General features: G+C 35.0%; 1 long non-coding RNA gene across 14 annotated transcripts; it reads right to left on the bottom strand.

Moving 5' to 3' along the window:
- Window positions 1-407: 407 nt before the first annotated feature.
- On the bottom strand, window positions 408-3,711 carry LOC110884072. 14 transcript variants are annotated; one of them, XR_004863442.1, is made up of 7 exons: window positions 2,588-3,711; window positions 2,420-2,474; window positions 2,312-2,350; window positions 2,089-2,235; window positions 1,550-1,592; window positions 924-1,014; window positions 408-583 (listed from the first exon to the last, which is right to left on the bottom strand). It is a non-coding gene; the product is annotated as an uncharacterized LOC110884072 (long non-coding RNA). The 14 variants fall into 14 exon arrangements; XR_004863443.1 differs by having other exon boundaries at window positions 2,089-2,219; XR_004863441.1 differs by having other exon boundaries at window positions 2,312-2,474; window positions 2,588-2,629; window positions 2,726-3,711.
- Window positions 3,712-21,736: the final 18,025 nt, after the last annotated feature.

Here is a 21,736-nt window from a genome sequence, read left to right as displayed (position 1 = left end):
GAGAGAGAAAACTCTCTCTACGTGATTTTTTGTATCGTACACGTCATATTCTTCAATAAAATCATGGTTCTAGTACGTTATTGTGTGTTCGGTCACGCACGTTCACGGATTCCGCACGTCGAACGTTCGTTACGGAATCGAACGGTGTCAAAACCGGTCCTACAGTAAACACCTGAAGTATTTTGTTGACTATCATACCCTTCCCTCCTTAAATTGAGCAAAACAAATGTGTGGTCATGATTCTCTCCTACATTTGTACAAAATTCCTTACATGATCTCTTATCATATAGATAGAGATTATAATCATTTTTATTAATTAATAAATGTTAACGTTATTTGTTTGTATAAATTTTTAAGTAAATGCTAATTGTATTACAAAATTTTAGACTTTTGGTACCAGCGAAGAATACAATTTAAATCGTCAGCATATCTTGCTTTAATAAATCTAAAATGTTCCAGAACCCTTAATTGTATATATTAAAATTGTAATGTATGTCAAATAAGAAATTAGAAGGGGCCTCAACTCACTTGCTTTTGCACACCAACTATATCTCGGTCTCATCACCTTCAAATTCTTCTTGGCCTGAAAGTTTTCCCCAATAAATTTATTACAAACAAATAAAAATTAAAAACAGAATAAAACAATTTCTTCATAAATCAGATTGTTTTTCCCTTTAATATTACTTTCATACGTTCAATTTTCACCTAATAATAATTATACAATCTTTAAAGGTTGAGGTTTCTGAAAATACTTTTGGTTCTTCTGTCGCGACCGCCAAAACATTTTGTTCATGTATACACATCAAAACCGATCAATCAGATCATAATCAACATCGAAATTCAAAAAAAAAAAAAAAACTCGATGATTAAGTATTAACTAAAAAAGATGGCTAAAAAAATTTTGGGTTGAAAGAGAAACTTACTTTGCACGAATGAAGTTATCAACCCCAACTCTATCGCATTTAGGAGCCAACTCGCATTCCAAATATTGATTCGGTTTGTTATTTCCCATGGCTGCAAATAAGCATAAATCGTTTGTACGTAGTGCTCACTAAATATAGTGGGAGAGAGATAGAGAGACGGTTATGCTGTGGTTACATATATAACCATCTTATGTGTCACTATTAAAGCGATAAGTACATATATAACCTGCTTGTTCCAAACATGAACAAACCCCCGCAACCATGGTGTTCACAGCCACCGAATCGATTTCCCCCACCAAATCAAAGACCCTCCATCCTTGCATTCTCAATGCTCCCTCAACAATGTCTCCCTAGATAAAACATTGCACTCCTCCGTTCCTTATGGATCAATCGCCCGACAATTTCAGCATCAAATCCATATCAACACCAAAAATTTCCACAAATAATACTCCACTTCACACCAAAAACATCACCTTCCACTTTATCTAACTAACCTAATTGACTAAAATTACCACAAATTATCACAAAATTAACCACAAATTCACCTTCAGACACTAAATAAAACACAAATTATCGATTCAACAGCTACTGAAAATGAATGTAACAATAGAAGTTACCGAAATTACCTCATTTCAACAGATCTGCCGGTCTAATCTGAACAAAAAAGATCTGAATTCAACACAAACAATTAACGAACGGAGAATTCAACTTCCGAAACAATACCATGACAAAATTAGAGCATTGTTTTCACAAATTTAAATATATAAAAAATGTTATTTATAGTTGACAGCTTTTTTGTTACTATATAGCCTTGGTCATTCCAAGTACAAAATCTGAACCAAACTTTAATATAAGTTTGTAAGTAAATTTAAAGATTCAAAATTTCAAGCTTAACTTTCTAACTGAATCTATTGAAATTCGTTTTCATAAGAAAATAAATAAAAAAGAAAATTGAATAAAAGAAAAGGAAAAAAACAATATGGGTTATGTTCTCCACATCAGAATATTATCAAATCATCTTCACATGATCACGTGATGGTAGAAACCTTGGGCATCACTCTCATGATGATTTAAAAGCTTTCCTATTTTAGATCTCTTTGTTTAGTTTCAGGCTAAGCTTGTTGTTGTTCGAACAGTTTAAAATTCACATGGAATGTCATCATACCTTAAGCAAAACTAAAGCCTCCTGTAAAGCCTTCCATCCTGTAAATGCCGTTTTAATAAATTCTGCACATTGTTCCGTAAACATGTCCTCCAATACGCTGTTGTTGTACATAGGTGTAGCATCAAAAACACCTTAAGAGCACATAAACTAATTATTTGAGAGTATTCACAAAATTCAAATGGATAAAAAGGTATAAAGGATTTATAGTGGCTAAAAAACTAACCAAATGGGGACAAAAGAAACTTCAATTACCAAAGTGAGCCTACCAAAAAGAATAAAAAAGGTTATGATTACCAAAATGATGTCGCTATCTTATGATTACAATACATACCAGATTCGATTAAGCTCTTTTTTGAAATATAAAGTCTTCATACAAACCAACTGGCCTGGCCAAACGCACACAAATGTAAACAAGAAACAAACATCTCGAAGCATAGCAATTATCGTACACAAAAGCATCAAATTAAGATCAATTTAAGCACACAAGTAGATATCCAACCATTAACATGATTATGGCACCAGAATCTTCAGTAGCTTCCCACTGAATATGTAGGTTATTTGATTCGTTACTTTCTTAGCAATAAAACCTACTAAAACTATAAAATAAAAAAGATCTATGATTATAAAACAAGTAAACCTCTTTGAATTCATCAGAAATCGCATCCCTTCCAATAACTCTACGGGAATAATTAGTAATGACAGGAACATTGGAGCCTAGTTTTTCAGTAATCTGCAAGAAACTCATTATATACATAATATTATTAAAGGCCTTTCTCTCTTTCCATCCAATAATTCTTGTTTTGAAATTCATGTCAACGTCAAAGTCCAAATGACATACCAGTCGGTGAGCCAGAAAGAAATTACAAACCCTAACAAAAATTACAACCTCTAAGATCGTGTGAAAGCCAGAAAGAAATAGAAATAGGTTATTGACTGAATGACTGTGGATGAGTAACATACCTTTTGCGCAAAGAAAGAAATTACAAACCCTAACACAATTCTTCTCCGTTGAAGTTTTCTTAGTTGAAGTTTTCTTATCTTCTTCTCTGTTGCCATTTTGTGGAATCAACGCCTTCCATATTAAAATCAATATTTATAGTTGCCTAAAAACCCATGATTCTTGAGTTCTGGACAGATTAGGGTTTGAATATTGCTCGAAAAATAAAACAGTTTTATAATCAAATGAAGCCAACTTCAATATTGACCAATGTGTTTCCAGTATTCGAAATAAGCAACATGCATGTATGTATATATACCTGGTCTGACGATTCAGGCGACGGAGGAGTGACGGAGGAGCTACTGAGCGGCGGCCGGTGAGGGCGACGTAGATGGTTTTGTTGTGAGGTGATAAGTACAGGCTCCCCATTCTTTCTCTCTCCCTTTCTCTCCCGTTCTTGGAATAAATTCGTTCATCTGTCTGTATAATCAACAAAAACCCACGTTTCTGTGTCAGAAATTCTTCATCATTTTCAACCAAGTAAACCTCCGATTCGCTTAGGGCATGTTTGGCTAAGCTTTTTGACTTCTCCTTCTCAGAAGGACTTCTCCTTCTCAAGAAGTCACAATTTGTGACTTCTCCTTTTTTCCTTCTTGAAGACAAAAAAAAACTTTGAAAATGTTATGAATGAGTCATTTATATGGTGACTCTCCACATATATAACTCCTATCTCTTCAATTTCTTTTGTATTAATGTATATGCATAAATATATAGAGGCATTTGTATATGGTGATGATAGATTAATGAATAAAAGTTCTCCATGTTCTATTCTCTACATGATTTTATAGTTTTGTTCTCATGTTTATATACTTATATATTAGTTGCTAATAGACCATTGTTTTACAATACGTTATCAGCATGACAGTGCTTTTGTCGAAAAAAACCAGAGCGGTAGCGATTCTCTATTGTTTTGTTCAAGTTAATATTGCCTATTGGAGCCACCAACTGCGAGTCTCACTTGACAACAACCATCTCCAACATCCCACCCATCGCTCGTTTGACGGGTCGTTCCATTCCACAATCACGAACCTATCTCAAGTGGCAAATAAGGTAACAACATAAAAACTTATTGCTCATAATACATATACACATCTTGTTGATATGCATTGACGAATTATAATATTATATTTATTTGAATTGAATTTTAATTTGAAAATGGGAGTTTGTTGTATGGGACAACGCATTCAGAGATTATTTAACTATTAATTAAATCTCTAAACATCAATCTCAAAAGATTATTTAAATAATGGAGACGTTATACCGTTGTATTTACAATTTTAGAGGAATATTTAAATTTTAGTTTTTGATATAATATATTTCTAAGTGCAAAAATATTGATATTTTGTTATTTACTATATTTTAATTTATTGATAAGACAAAAAATGATTTGAGGACATATACCCCAAAATATTGATTTCACTGCATACATAAAAGATATAGTTAAAAAAAATACTCATTCATATTAGATACCGTATTACTCATTATTTTAATGAACAATGTGTAGCTTACTTCTTAATTTATTTTTAGTGCTTGGATAAGAATATATGAACGCAGTGGTAAAAAAAAATGAATTTAGATGGTTGCATAGCAACACAAGAGCATACACCAAGTAATTGGATTTAATTAAATTTGCTTCTTGTTATGGTGATTTTGATTATATTGACGAGTTGGTATCTTATTCATAAAGTTTGATCAAATAGATGTTATATGTGAATATTTGAAATATTTGCATGGTAAGATATTATATTTATAACATTGAGACCCTTCTGATACTTTTATGATTATATGGAACTACATAATTTATTATTGTAGAAAATAAAAAAAAATGGGCTTATTTACTAGTAAACAAATGATGATATGTTAAAATCATAGTTTCAAATTAACATGACAAATATGTATACGTGAGATATTTTTTTGTTACACTATAATTAATTATACCATGATAATTTATTTAAAAAAATTATGCTTTTTAATTGATCGAAAAGAATATCTTATCTCATAAAGTTTTACTACTCAATCAAGGACATAATCTATACACTTTTTCTGTTAAACCCCAAGTGAAGTCCTTTTTTTGTATTCCTTTAACTGAAATTGTTTGCTTGTTGGCCGTTAAAAAAGGATAAAATATTAATGTGGATCGTAATTAATTGTTTTCATTAGTTATTGTTAATATATAGCATGCCAAAGGACTTTTACACAATTAGATATAAATAAGTTATGTGTGTAGTGCTCATTGGAAACATCACTTGATTTAGTTTTAAATAAAGTATACAATCTATAATGCAATGTATTATTATTGTTATACCATGATTATAAAAATAACATTTGGTATTTATACTAGGGTTATACTGGCATTTATAACAAATTTTGCATATAAGAAATTCATGTAATTAATTCCTATTGCTAGATATCATTATTTGTTATTAGAGAAACCTTTTCTAGCGATGTCGGTATTTCTCATGCATTCATTAGGCTATGTCATAATGTTTAATAATTTAATTTTTGATTAATTATTATTATTACTTGTATAAAATAATGACCATTGCTATATGATTCATATGTGCAATATATAGATTGCTTATTTGATGTCATTAGTTTTTTTTTAAATATCAATATTTGAGAAGAAAAAATTGAGTACGCTATGTAGTTCATCAATATTCCAATTTTCAAATAATAAATGATCTGAGAACTTGAAAGAGATATATGCTTAAGTTTCAAAGTAAGTAACGAATATATATATAAGATATCTTTGTGATTGGTTATACCATGATAAGTTATTACATAAATTATATACGTTTGCTTATTAGTGATGAAAAGGTTTCTTATTTCATAAAGGCCTGTTATAAGTTGTTTTTATATGATGACATGCTATGAGATCATGTATTGAATGATTTGTTGCTATCTATATCTTGTATTCTATATGCTATCATTTCTTTGCATCGATAATATTGAATACAACTATTAAACCAGATCATGGTTTATTGTCACTCTCATGAAAGAGGAGAAATATGCGTAGATTTGACACCCAAAGTGTCATACTCCATGTATCTCATTATCAAGTTTTAAATGGTCGTGAGATGTTAGACCGGTAATATTATATGACTCGGACAACAAAGAGAAGTTTATTTATAAGGGAAAATCGGATAAAACAAACTTTGTTTGTCAAACCTCAAATATTATCCAAAGGTAGCAATAGCATTAAAAAGAAACAAAAGGTTCTAAAGGAATTTAGATTTATATGTCCGAGTAAATAATGGAAACCGTGAAAATTGTTTGGTTTTACTTTGATCCATGAAATGAATATATATTGATCATTGAGAAAAATACAATGATGGTCATGTTGATAATGAGATCAACCATTAGAAATTATAATGAGATCGACTACAATAATTGAAATGATAGTCATGATGAGATTGACTATTAGAATTGTAACAATAGTCATAATGAGATCGACCACCAAAAGTGGCAAACTAAGGAATGACCATATAACATGATGGTTTAAACTTTGAAGTTATACATTCTCTTGTATCTTACATTTTGTATTACATATGTGCAAGTAACATATATGCGATCATAAACCAAAGGTTTATGGATCATAAGTATTTAGTTAGTTGGCATGACCGGTTAGACCACACCGAGTCATTAATGATGATGTGAAAAGTATCGAAGAACCAGAAGATTATCTTGATAATTATACATGTCATGTTTGCTCTCAAGTGAAGTTAAGTACTGATCAACAAAAGTAGGGTGTGAATCCCCAAATATTCTGGAAATGATAATGGAAATAAATATACAAACATGATACCATTTAGTATTTTAAAATCGATGCATCGTCTAAATGGTTATCAAATCCACAACCTGAAGCTTGTGTGATTGTGGCTTAGCTAATGTGACAGCAAGCATATTAATCCAGATTAGTATATTTATTTGATAATAGTGAATTTGATTCCCAAATTATTAACAATCATTGGAATAAGTGTTATTGTTGAGATAATCACTAAACGTCTACTATTGGTTACAAAGCCAATGATCATGTAATTTTATATATAGTACCATCAATTCACATCAAGCCAATAAGTGATAATTCTCCCTATACAGTTGGTTTTTGGTTAGGAACCAAAGATGTCTCATCAAAGATTTTGGTTGTGCGACATATATTGAAACTCATCCACCACACCGCACAAAGATGGGACTTCTAAAAAGTTTGAGAATATGTTGGGTATAAATAATCATCTATGATTAAATACTTAAAGCCATTAGTGAGAAATTCGTTTATGACTCATTGGTTTTCACTTTAGTGAATGAATGTTCCCAACATTAGGGGGAGATAACAAGCAGTTGGAAAGTAAAAAAGGAAATGAATTATCATGTCATCTTGATCCTCAGACTATAAACTATGAACTAGAAGTTTAAAGTATAATTCATTTACCAATATTAAAGAACAAATTACCAGACAAGTTCACTGACCTAAATAGAGTGACTAAATAAGTCACATAATCAACTGCTTATGCTCCAATTATATTTGTGTCCCAAGAGGACATAATATATTTTTGTAATGAGTCTATTGCACGCCTAAAGCGTGGTAGACTAATTGATTCCAATAATAAAATTCCTCGAAAATTGGAGCAAGTAATTAAGATGGTCAAGTCGAGGTTATAGTAATAAGATCTCCTGAAGAGACAATAGACATGATGGTTCAAGAAGAACCTCAGGTACCTGAAAATAAAGAGATCTCGATAAGTTATATCATGTCTAAGATATGTATGGAATCGAAATAAAAATCGACGTCGTTATACTTTTGTATATAATGTAGCGCTTGAAATGATTAAATGATGAGGATCAAGATTTAAGATCTACTTATGAATGAATATTAAGAAATGATTGGCCAAAATAGAAAGACGCAAATAAGGTAGAGTTTAGTTCTCTAATCAAATGGAAAGTTTCTGGACCAACAGTCCATACAACTAAAGTTGTAAAATATGCTGGATACAAAAGTGTCTTTTATGTGAATCAAGTGAATATCAAATTAAGTGATATAAGTCAAAATTGGTGACACAAGAATTTTCACAAAGACCTATGATTGATTATAAGAAAACGTATTCTCCAGTGGTGGATGCATTGACTTTCCAATATCTTATGAGTCTGGTAATATATAAAAGAGAATTGACATGCGTCTTATGAAAGTTATGTATCACTTGATACTAAGTCATATAAAATAAGTTATTGAGAATATTATGATTATTATGTAAATTCAGATCTGAATACATATACATGTTGTATATGTTATTGAATTGAATATAACTGGAACTCCCCATGAGTATCCTAAAGTATTTGAGTGCTTAAGAGGTTAATTGAAACACCTTATGGATGTAATTATTGTGCACCAATACTCCAATAAACATACATAGAAAATGCGTACCTGGTTGTTATGGCATCTCAATGTACACAGTGTACAAACATGGTACAATATGGATTTTGGAGATAAAGGTAAGTGTTCATGATATTTTTGCATATGATATAGATATCTATGTGTTAAAAGGGCAAATTTATGTAGCAAAACTACTAAAGAGTGAAAGCACATGCATATTTGGATAAGATGGAAAGAATTCCCTCATGGATTGATAATGCTAGAAACATTAATGATGTAAAAACCGCAAGAACGTATTATATGAAGTTGACAAAATACGTATGGGCTAAAATAGTTGGGTCGAGTGTTGTACAACTCGAGATATTCACATAAAGAGGGATATAAGTTTAATTAAATTAGCCATGTTCTATGATCATTCTACTTTTAAAAGTTCACTATAATCGCAATTTACAGTAATGATGTCTTGGCATCATTGAGAGAAATTGTCGAGCTTTTAGAGGGTGAATTTTGAATGACCTCGGCACGGTCTAATTATTACTCGAACTGCAGTTCGAGTATATATGTAATCATATTTTACTAATCCCTCAAGTACATCTAGAAGATGATGTTTGGATATTTTAGTATGGACATAGTTGAACCTTAAAGTATGTTAAAGGTTGTTAAGTCATTTTTTTTATAAGAAATGACTATTATCATCTCCTACCAAAGTATGGATTCTCATTCCGAAAGTACCATGGCTAAAGTGCAATTGTGCATTAATATTTCTTTCTATCTACGCATAATATGTTTTTCTTATTTGAATTTATCAACATGATATAGCAGATGTCCACTGAGGAGACATTTGAATGGTAAAGCAGATATGTCGATACCCTAAAGGTAAGAATGATATGTGTTTATATTTTACTAACCTATGAAACTAGTTTCGTTAGTCTTGTAGATGTAAAGAATGTAACACAACATAGTAGTGGATCTTATGGTATTTGTTTGCAAGGGGAAGCACTAGAAGTCTCACAAGAAGATTTTACAACATTACTCAATATAAAGTATTGCACTTCAAGGCATCAAATAACAAATTATTCTACAAAAGTTTTGAGTACCATTCGAGGAAGATGGACACATGTTACTTAAAGGATACATATTATAATGAGGGGGAGATTGTTTCAAGTTGCACTCTTTTTCCTTTAACTAAGTTTTGTCCCATTGGGTTTTCTTAGTAAGGTTTTTAACGAGTCAACATACCTGATCCAGAAGTATCAGAACAAGAAAATACGCGCTGCACTCTTTTTTCCTTAGCTGAGGTTTTGTCTCGCTGGGTTTTCCTAGCAAGGTTTTTAACGAGGCAGTATCACCAAGCGTATTAAAAGTATGTGGATAGTCAAGGGGGAGTGTTATGAATGAGTCATTTATATGGTGACTCTCCACATACATAACTCCTATCTCTTCAATTTCTTTTGTATTAATGTATATGCATAAATATATAGAGGCATTTGTATATGGTGATGATAGATTAATGAATAAAAATTCTCCATGTTCTATTCTCTACATGATTTTATAGTTTTGTTCTCATGTTTATATACTTATATATTAGTTGCTAATAGACCATTGTTTTACAATAGAAAAGTCATTTTCCTGCTTGTGTTTGGCTAAGCTTTTCTCATCTTCCTGACTTCTCAATAATGTTTGGCTAAGCTTCTCCTTCTCAAAAGGACTTTTAGCTCTATATAAGTCAATAAGTCATTTTGAGAAGGAATCCCAAACACCCCCTTAATTTCACCATCAATTTTTAACTTTTAAACTGTTTATATGCTTCATGCTTCCTGTGCGTTCCAGTTGTTTACTCGATCAGTGTCACACCCTGACTTTTGCGGAAGCGCGGTTAATTTGGTGTGACTTCTTAATGTCACACCCCCAAAATCCACAAGCGGAGTATCACCGCATGGAGGCGTGACTGACCAGGATCAAGCCACCAATCATATTGAACAATGTATTTAAAATAAATAAAATCTAACCACGCAATATAATTGGTGTTCAAAAACCAGTTAACCAAGTTTAAGTTAAATAGCGGAAGCATAAAACGTAAAACCAAAATATAAGTTCAATAAGTTTAAATGTAACATGGCACACAACCGTCCATGCTCCACAACGACTCCTCCTGCTCGTGCAAGCTCCAAAGATACCTAACGACCTGCAAGGCATGTAACAACAAGTCAACAACAAAGTTGAGCGAGTTCACAGTTGGTTGTTTAGTTCTGAATGTTTGTTTGAAAACCATAAGTTGTTTCGTAAACCACGAGTTAACTAGTTCCTTGTTTCCCAAACGATATCCATATTTAGTGGGGGCTTCCCCATGTAAACCACTAGACCGTTACTATATCGACAACTGACGAAAGTAAGTTATGCCCTAAGTCAATGTCTATCATCATTGACTGAGTGCCCAGATCCATTAGTACACGCCCGTCTTACCGGCACGGTGTGAGGCTTGTCAACCCTAATAGCGCTATTAACTAATGACCCGCTCGCCATTGGCCCGGCGATTAAGTCGATATAAAAATGAGGGACTTCATGATAGAGTTTTGTCTAGTAAGTTTAAGGTTGTTGTCCTACATGTTAGGGCATGGATTTTATGCTAAGGATCATCTATCCTGAGACTGGGCATGGATCACAGATCCTTAACGGATTATGCTGGAAGTCTGAGGATCCAGAGTCAGAGGATCCAGAGTCTGAGGATCTCGTGTCTGAGGATCCAGGATCCTTAACGGAACTTATTATTTCTAACAATTGTCACGTTTTTAATGTTTATACGCAGATAATGTACTTAGTGGACTAAACCTCAGCTAGAATCTCGGGAATATTCGTTCAAGATGCCCCACATGTGGTAGTTTCACAACGGTTATGGGAAAAGAACGTGGGGCTTCCTTATTTTTCGCAAAGTTAGTTGTTAGCAGTTTTTCCTATTATTTTAGGGGATATTAAGCTGGTAAAACACACAAGTTTCAACACAACACCTCTGCTACTCGCTCTCAAACACACACACACACTAGAATTCATTGTAACAAGCTCAATATCTTCCAAACTTGTAATCTTTTTATGCAATATAGTTGGTGATCGGTAGTTTCCATCACCCGAGGTTTTTTATGCCGGAGATCATCTCTTGATCAAGGGCTTTTTCCTCGTACAAATCCTTGTGTCACATCTTTATTTGATTTGCAAGTTGTTCATACAATTGTTCATATATTCAAGCATCACACCTCACAACAAAAGATTTGGTTGCATTATCCTTGCTTGATTTTTGACCAAAACAGTTTGGCGCCCACCGTGGGGCAATTGGTGCTTTATTTCTGAGAAATTTTGTTGTTTTCGATCATTTCGGTTCATCACCTTCAACCACATAGCTTCTCAAGGAAAAAACTTCTTTAAGTTCCATGTCGGCGATTACCTCATCACAGGATGAGAGGATACATGCAACAACAGGACCAAACTAATGGCAGGATCCTTCGCGAAATTGATAAAATCAGCAGAGGATCACTCCCCTTTGATGCTGAGATCGCTGAATTTCGACACTTCGGTCATAACTTCCCGGCACTTTGCAGCTCCAGATGTCCAATACCAGGGTGGATCAACAGGAATGCATTCTGGATCATCGGCAATGTCTCAGGCTCAAGGATCCTCTTTCCAGCCTTCAGGATCCTCATTTCAGCATCAGGGATTCTTCACCAGTTTAGGAGGATACATGGGGTCGCAGCCAATTCAAGGATCCTCTCAGGTTCAAGGATCCTCTCAGGTTCAAGGATCCTCCTTCCAGGTTCAAGGATCCTCATCTCAGGTTTCCGGATCCATGGATTATCCTCCAAGACCTTCATTCACAGCACATCAAGGATCCAACATCTTCCAGGATCAAGGATACTTAAGGAGTGTGCAACCCGGAAGTTCAGATGTTCATCTAGGAGACTTCATACCGATGCAGACTATTGCTTCTTCTGGTCCCTCAGTTATACCAGAATCCCGTCAATATAGATTCACATCTGGAATTCCAACCTTGAATCCATTAGGAGGTAACACTTTGAATACTTCTTATAATGCTAACCATGGCTTTGTGTAGGATACATGAATCAACCAAGCTATGGCTAAGGAATTGTAGAAACTCAAAGATATGATATCCAGCGTTCCAGGAGTGGTTAAGCCCATTCCTGAAATTCCAGATGGAAGTCACAAGGGAAAGAATGGAGATCAATCCCATTCCTGAGAGGTTAAAAGAAGCATGTCAATGCAAGGGTTTTGGATCCACACTCACAAGATCTGCTCTTAAATGGCTGCTAAGTCTTCCCCCTTACTCTATTACTCCATTTGCTAATCTAGTTAATCTGTTTAATAGTTAATTTTCATGTAGTAGAAAATTTGAACGTTTAACTAGTGATCTATATAGGGTAACACAAGGTCAAAATGAATCACTTAGAGATTACATCACTAAGTTTAGTAAAGAATCCTTAGATATCCCTAACCTGGAGATAGCTACGGCTATAGAAGCCTTTAAAATGGGTTTACTTAGGGATTCAATGTTCTATGATGATCTTGTCATGACCCCTTGCAGGAACTTAGATGAGGAAAGGAACAGGGCCCTTAGGTTCATCCGTTTAGAGGATGACAAAAGGATCCACGAGAGATTGTCAGGATCCTCAAAGCAAGACAAATAAGGATCCTATCTCAAGGATAACTGATCCAAGCAATACTCCAAGCATGACAACCAAAATGTGCATGCTGTGAAACAAGAGGAAGATGATGAGGATTATCCTCCTATTTCTGAATATTGTTTTTCTGCTGATAATAATGAACTAATCCTTTCTATGCAAAGTTTAGGTGACAAGGTTAGGTGGCCAAGGAAGAATGACAAACCGCCTGGCACCAAAGACGAATCGAAATGGTGTGCTTACCATAGGGATTCTGGTCATCTCACAGATGAGTGCATAGCATTAAGGAAGGAGATAGGTTATCTTTTGAGCAAAGGATACTTGAAGGGATTGCTTGGAAGGAAAAAGTCAAGGATCAAGGATCCTGAGAAAGTTCCTGAAAAAGCTCCTCCTTCACCAGCTGATGCTCAAATCATCCATTTCATCTCCGGAGGTCCTCAGCAACTAAGAGACATGCAAAAGAAACAAAGATGGAGAATAGGGACAGACCTGTTCGAACTTCCATCCTTACCCAGGAAAAAGCCATATACTTTGATGGGGATGACCGTGTCGACATACATGATCCTCATCATGACGGTTTGGTTATTACATTATTTATATCTAACCATTTTGTTCGCAGGATTCTCATTGATGGGAAAAGCTCAGTGAACATAATCCAGTTGGATGTCCTCAATAGAATGGACATCCTTGAATCCGATATTGTCCAAAGATCATCTGTCCTTGTGGGATTCAGTGGAGAGACAAAGATTACATTGGGGGACATCAAACTTCCTATCTATATAGAGGGAGTGAATTATGTTAAAAAAATTCTATGTTATTGATTGCTTATCTTGCTGTAATGTTATCTTTGGCAGGACATGGATACACGATATGAAGGCAGTCCCCCTCAACATATCATCAATGTGTCAAGCTCCCAACTCTATGAGATATGGTGAAGATAGAAAGTGATCAGCAGGAGGCAAAGAACTGTTACACTTCTTCAATGAAGCCAGCCTCCAAGGAGCAAGACGTCATGGAGGCAAGAGAGCAAGACGTCAAGGATATTCTGTTGAACCCAGAGGATCCTGAATCCAAAATTTTTATAGGATCCGGGATCCTAGACAGTATTGAGCAGGAATGTGACAACCCTCATAATTCCATGTATCCGTACGATTTATTTATGTTAATTAAAGTGCTTGATGACTGTGCTGAATTACTTAACTGATTTCTGATTACTGTGTCATACTTACATGTGCTTGTAAACATACTAGTCTTGTGCAGAAAAGTTACTAAATAGTCCTGTATGCTTTCCTGAGTGTTGGGAATTAAAAATGTTACAAAAAGATATATATAGGATACTAAACGGAATAACTTGACACCTTAACGAAACGGTATCTAACCGAACACCCGGACATTACCTAGAACACTAAATTATTACCAGAGGCATGGTTTTTATTTTTCTGAACTAGTTATGGTCCCCGAATATCATAACACACACTACATAAATATCTAGTAACTAAATCCCTAACTAACACTTGAAATCCAACTACAAACTAACTAGTTGGTTAAGACCTACACCTAGACCCCCCCCCCCACCTAGCTACGGCCAACATGGCCCCCACCATTGGATTTTCTTTCAATATTATATAAAATCTTGTTCCCCCATCTATGACATAATACACAATGGATGAACACATTAAATGGTTATAAGAGTAACCTTGTGAACATAAGTCTCATTTCATCATCCACACATTCAACACACTTCTTTCTCCTCCTCTCCTTCTTGGCTTCGACCGTGAACAACCACAACAACATCACCATCATCACTTCACTTTCATACAATTCCACATACACTGAAAGGTGTTAGAAGCCGTATAAAGAAGCTTGGAGCTTACGGAAGATCAAGGACCTCTTTCATTTGCTTTTACCCACTTGTTTTCTTCTCTTGATCATCCCTTGCCTTGTGCTAGTGGTAAGAACCTTGATCTTGCTAGTTTACTTCTATTTTAAGTGGTTAAAAGAAGAATCATACTCATAATCTTGAAGAATACTAGGAATCACAAGATGAAAACTTAAACATAAGCTTTAAATATAAAGAAATCATGTTGTTGTAGTGTTGATATACTTGTTGATTATTGTTTGTTTGTAGAAATGATGTTGATCATCATGCAATCTTGCTAGATCATGATTAAAAACATAATCTAGCAAGATGAGAGGATGGACATGTTAAAGGTTATGGATCATCCTCACAAAAGTTATGAACTTGAAGGAATATAAAGTTTCTTGTAAAATAATGAACAAAGAAGGTTTAAAGTCTTGTAAATCTATATGTTTCAAGTATGATTTACCAAGAAACCAAGTTAAAATACAAGTTTTACTAAATATTGGTTCTTACATAAATATACATCATTTTTGGTGGTTAACAAAGTGAAGAAACACATGTGTAACAAGAAAAATACATGAAGAAGCATTTTTAGAAAATATGAACATAAGTTGTAAAGATCCATATTCTTTAAAAATGGAGTTTTTAAAGAAGCAAACACACTTTAAAGGGGTACAAGACTTACTAAATACACTAGTGAGTTACTACACATTTTTATAAACTTTCAAGTTCATGATATAGGAATTAATGCTTGTTTTTAACAAGATTGGTAAGTAAAAATTGTATATTGTTGATTGATGATTGTTGAATAATTTTTGGAAAAGAAAATGATATGCTTAATAGCATGGACACCTCCATTTACAAAGGAAACTCTGGCGAAATTTTCTAAAAATTCTAACACTTAGAAAATATTTTTCTAAACAAAAAGTATATTCTATAACATGTGTTTCGAATATAAACTTCGCCATAATTTTTGTAACAAAATACAAAGTGTCGGAGGTTGATTTTTTGTAAATAAAAATGGGTAAATATATATATTTAGAATATATATCTTATACTAGAACACTTGTGTGGATACTTGTTTATTTTGTGAGATAGTTATATTATTTTAGGGTAAAATAATCTAACTTAACAAAGTACCTTGACTTTAGAATTGATAGAAGTAAAGAGTAGATAAACCGTACGTGGGATACGTGTTATGCATGAGAAACTGATTGTTATCTGTACCTTATTAGGACGTGCTTGATTTCCTGATTATTTGAGTAATTAATCTAACCGAGCAAACCAAGGCGAGTTCACACACTTTCTAAGGCATGGGATTCCCGGTGGTTGGGAATGGGTTAAAGAATTTAAAACGGAACCTACATATGCTCCTTGGGTAGGATATGTACGGCCATCCTCCATAGGTAGCATGCCAATCTTAATCCTACGTATTCTCCTTGGGTAGAATACGTACGTTTGTCATCCTTGGGTAGGACAACAACCTTAAAACTTACTAGACAAAACTCTATCATGAAGTCCCTCAATTTATATCGACTTAATCGCCGAGCCCAATGGCGAGCGGGTCATTAGTTAATAGCGCTATTAGGTTTAACAAACCTCACACCGTGCCAGTCGGACGGGCGTGTACTAATGGACTGTGGCAAACTGTCAATGATGATAGACATTGACGTAGGGCACAACTATTGTTCGTCAGTTGTCGATATGGTTACGGTCTAGTGGTTCACATGGGGAAGCCCCCACTGATCATGGATATGGTTTGGGTAATAAAGAAGGAACTGGTTAATCATATTTTTAACTATGGGGTAACCCCCACGGCAAGTAAGCCAGCAAAAGACAAACCATGTTTTTCGGAAACAACTTAAAACTAAACAACCAATCGTGAACTCACTCAACTTTGTTGTTGACTCGTTGTTACATGCCTTACAGGTCGTTAGATGCTTATGGATCTTGCACGAGGAGGAGGTCGTTGTGGGATATGGACTATTATGTCCCGTGCTTAATAAATAAACTTTATGAACTTATGGAACTCATGTTTTGGTCTTTAAACTTATGAACTATGAACTTATGTTTTGGACTTACGTTTTATGCTTCCGCTGTTAACTTAAAGTCGGTTACCTTCTTTAGGTCACCAATTATATTGTGGTTGGTTTTATTTACTTAATTACGTTGTTCAATATGATTGGTGGCTCGATCCTGGTCATGTCACGCCTCCAAGCGGTGATACTCCGCATGGTGGATTTTGGGGGTGTGACAATTTAGTATCCTCCTTGGAAAGAAGAAAATCTACCTTTGCTTGGAAACATGAAGATATGACAGGTATTTCTAAGAATGTTATTACTCACAAACTTGGTATTGACAGGTCTTTCAAGCCAATACACCAAAAAAGGAGAAAGTTTGCACTTGAAAGGAATGCCATTATCCAAGAAGAGGTAGACAATTTGCTCAAGGCAAGTTTGAGTGGACTGATAAGCATGAAGCTGCACTCAAGGTTCATAAGGATTATCTATCCTCAGCACCAGCCCTGATGAAACCAGAAAATGGAGAATCGTTATCCTTGTACTTAGCTATTTCAGCTAAAGCAGTAAGTGTGATCCTAGTTAAGGATCATGAAGGCTCTCAACATCTGGTATACTATGTAAGTAAAATTCTACTTGATTCTGAGGCCAGGTATTCTCATTTAGAGAAATTAATTCTTGATTTAATTATTGCTTCTGCTAAACATAGACATTATTTAGAAACTCACACCGTTATTGTGAAAACTAACCTTCCTATCAAGAATGTTCTCAGGAAAATTCAAATGTCAGGTAGAATGGCAAAGTGGGCAATCAAGCTTATTGCATATGACATTAAGTATGAACCCAGGACTGCCATCAAGTCCCAAGCTTTAGCTGACGTTGTGGCTGATTCCAGTAGTGATCTACAAAGGGAAGCCGAATTAGAAGTTCAACAACTTGAGAAGACCAAGGATCCTTAGACACTCCTCACAGATGGAGCTTCAGATGTTAAAGGAACTAGACAAAGCACACTACCAAAATCGCCACAGGGGGACATTATACCCCAATCCATTGCATGTGAATTCCAAACCACTAATCATGAGGCAGAGTATGAGGCCTTGATAGCAGGTTTGCAATTAGCTAACAATATGAGGATCAGGTATCTTCAAGTATATGTAGATTCTCTATTAGTTACTAATCATTATAACGGTTCTTACACTGTCAAAGGTGAAAAGCTAATCAAGTACTTAGAAATAGTCAATAAACTGGCAGACTCTTTTGCTTTTTTCAGTCTATCACAGGTACCCAGGGAAGAAAAATGCAGAAGCTGATGCTCTAGCCAATCTTGGATCATCACTGAAGATTCCAGAGGATGTGAAAATACTCATCATTCATGTCTTAGCCCCTGCTATTGAAGATCACATAGCTATGGAGATAGCAGAGGATTCTGCAATCATACCTAGTGATGGTGCACAATCAAATTCAGGATCCTGGATCCTTCCGATCCTGAGATATATACAACATGGAGAGATTCCTACAGGAGAAAACCCTAGAGCTTTCAAAGTCAAGGTATCTTAATTCACCATACTAAATGACATGTTATATAAGATATCTCTTGCAGGTCCCTAGTTGCGGTGCATTGAGGATCCAGAAATTCAAGAAGTTCTAAAGAATTTTCATGAAGGAGACTGTGGGAACCACACTGGGGGCAGAGCACTATTCTTAAGGATCCTCAGAACAGGATGCTATTGGACTATGAGGAAGAAGTATTGCGACATTTGTGCTTGTAGTCATTGTAAACGTTTGGTTATCAATGAAATAAAGTTATTTGATCCCTATATTTGTTTCTTTATGCTTGATGTTTTTCATGTTTTGGCTTTTATTCGATTTCAAACTCTATATCGCTTTCTGGAGAATTATACGCAAACTGGTGCGTAAGCGTATTCAGTTAAATGCGACAAATGCTCCGGAACATCAATTTATGCTTAACATACCTTAAATAACCTTTACATAACTTAGAAATAAGTTTTGAAGGCTTTGGTATGGCAAAATCTAGTTTATTCGCTTACAGGGACTAAAATTGACAAACTGCGAAAGTATGCCAATCTGAACTGTAACGAACATTCCGGAACATGATCATAAGTTAAACACACCTTAAATATCCTTTACATAGCTTAGAAATAGGCTTTGAGGGGTTTGGTGTGCTAAAATAAACTTTATGCTCATTCAGGGACTAAAAGTGTCAAAAAGTGCATAAGTTTGCACTTTCGCGCATATCTTACGTTCTGAATACTTCTGGACATCCAAAAATTTATGTAAGCATTAAAATATTATGTCTTAATGTTTGGCATGAGAAAAATCCATTCGTCGCGCAATTTGGATCGTTTTTCGCGCTTATGCGCATTCCGTCGTAATTAAGCGAACATCGCGATCGTACGACCAAACGAACCGACATCCGAGATATTTTTGAGCATGTTTTGAGTTCCCTATACTTTAACATCATTTTAGAGCCTTGAAATAAGGTTAACGGGGCTTAAACGTGCCAAAAATGGGCCAAAATGCATGTTTCTGAAGTGCAGGGACTAAAACTGCAATTTCTGAACTTTGACCCTTAGGCGGGGCGCGTAAGGATTCATGTAATCCTTACGCGGGGCGCGTGAGGTCCCCAGTTCTGCAAAAATGTTTTTAACAGCTGGTTGCAGCTGTTTTGCACCTCCAAACCACTCTCAAATGGTTTCTAAGCATTCTATGGGCTGTTTTGGGACTCCCATGGTTTTAAAAATCAGTGGGCTATAGGTGGACGGCCAAGATTGAAGAACGCTTTGCGAGGAAGGATCTTAACGGTTCACCAAATCCTATAAATACCCATCCATCCCCAAGGCAAAACTCACTTGAATTCTGAGGTTGCTCTCTAAGTTGGGGTGCTTTGACACTTCATACCTGCGAGTACTCGGAATTCAATCTTGCGGGGACCCGTTGTAAGTATTCTTTCGTTCTTTTATTGCTTTTCGAGTCCGAAAGTCAAACTTTGTTTGACTTTCTGCATTGACCAGTTTATGGTCAATGCGAAGTTCGTTTGAACTTCATAACGTGAGCGTAATCACGATGGTTATAGTCCCTAGCGACTATACCTACTGATTACCACGTTATCTAGGCTTAGTGACGAGTCGTAGTTTCGGTCAAAATGCGTTTTCTTGCGCATTTTGTAACCAAACTACTTTAGGGTATTAAAACCGTTTGTTTTAATACCAAACCTGTTTTCTAACATTACTAAACATGTTCTAGCATGTTTAGCTCGTCGCTTTTAGGTTTGTGCTTGTTTAGGGTCGTAAGGGTAAGCGATCTAATCAATCGCTTATGCTTACGAACCCGACCCATTTGGTCGATCATTAGGATCCGACCAAACACTTTAGGTGACCATAGTATATAGGGAATAACCTTTCAAGGTTATACCTTATGGTCACGCCGTTAAAGTAGTTGTATGATAGGTAATGTATGTGCCTTAGGTAAATTACCAAAATACCCTTTTTACACTAAAATCCATTTTAAGCCTATGTAACATAATTTTTGGTATCTAAACTGATTTAGCAACAATATTAAGTGTGTTAAGGCATATCTTGCTTGTCATAGGGCTAGTTAGGCGTTTCAAGCGCGTTTTACGCAAACGACGCGTTAAAGTAGCATAAGCTACCTAAGCGGGTCGTAACGGGTCAAAAGCACTTAGGTTAGGTTTCGTTTTAGTATGAAGGCTTTGTCAAACCATATTACATAAGTTCCCACACTTATTTGGTTTACGAACCCTCGTACTACCCGATCCTCCGATAGGTCCGTTTATTAATATAGATGCCTTTATAGGTGCCGTTTGATTCCGTGATCTTCTAGCATTGCTTGGTGGTTGTTCTACGACTTCTAAGCAATCACAAGTGAGTACATAGACCCCTCTTTTACTGTTTTCCAAACATTTTGGGGTGAAACACATGTGCCTACTTGTTACTTTCGTGTTTTCTTGTTTTCACATCATATGCTTGCTATGTTCTTTAGTACATTCATAGTACATGATTTCATTACATTGTTTTGCTATGTATGTTAACTTAACATGCTAGCACATTGATTTACATTACATTACTTTGCTAAATATGTTTACATGACATATTAGCACATTGTTTTACATGACTTTTCTGCTCTGTATGTTTACTTAGCATATTTAGCACATTGTTTTCACGTAACTTGCTTACATTTGGTATGACATTTGGTATGCATAAACGGTTCTTTACTACATTCATTAACATTGATCACGCCGCTCGGTAGTAAGTAGTGGTACCATAGGACTTGACAAATCCCGTTCCTAACATCCTGGGTTGGTGTGGATGTAAGGAATGACTGAATCCGTGAACATTTTACTTTGATAACCTTTACTCTAAGGTTATCCTGCTGTCTCAAGGCTTGAATGTAATGCGTTAACTTACCACATAAATGTTTGTATCAATAAAACAAGTTTTCTACTTGGCAAAACATAACTTTTTGATTTACTCAAAATACTTTGTTTTGTTCCTTTTTACTTATGGTTAAGTATTCTCATTTTGTTACTTACCATACATAACTTTTGTTTATACATAACTACATGACTGCATTTTGGGTTTTAAACATTGACAATGGTTTGGACAAGAACATTTGATGATTGGTTTGAACATGAACTATATGCTTTGGTGGTTTGTTTAAGTGACTTAAGTAGCGATATGC

This window comes from Helianthus annuus, chromosome 7 (genome assembly GCF_002127325.2).
Source record: "Helianthus annuus cultivar XRQ/B chromosome 7, HanXRQr2.0-SUNRISE, whole genome shotgun sequence".
Lineage (NCBI taxonomy): Eukaryota > Viridiplantae > Streptophyta > Magnoliopsida > Asterales > Asteraceae > Helianthus > Helianthus annuus.
This window is presented reverse-complemented; position numbering and strand designations above follow the sequence as displayed.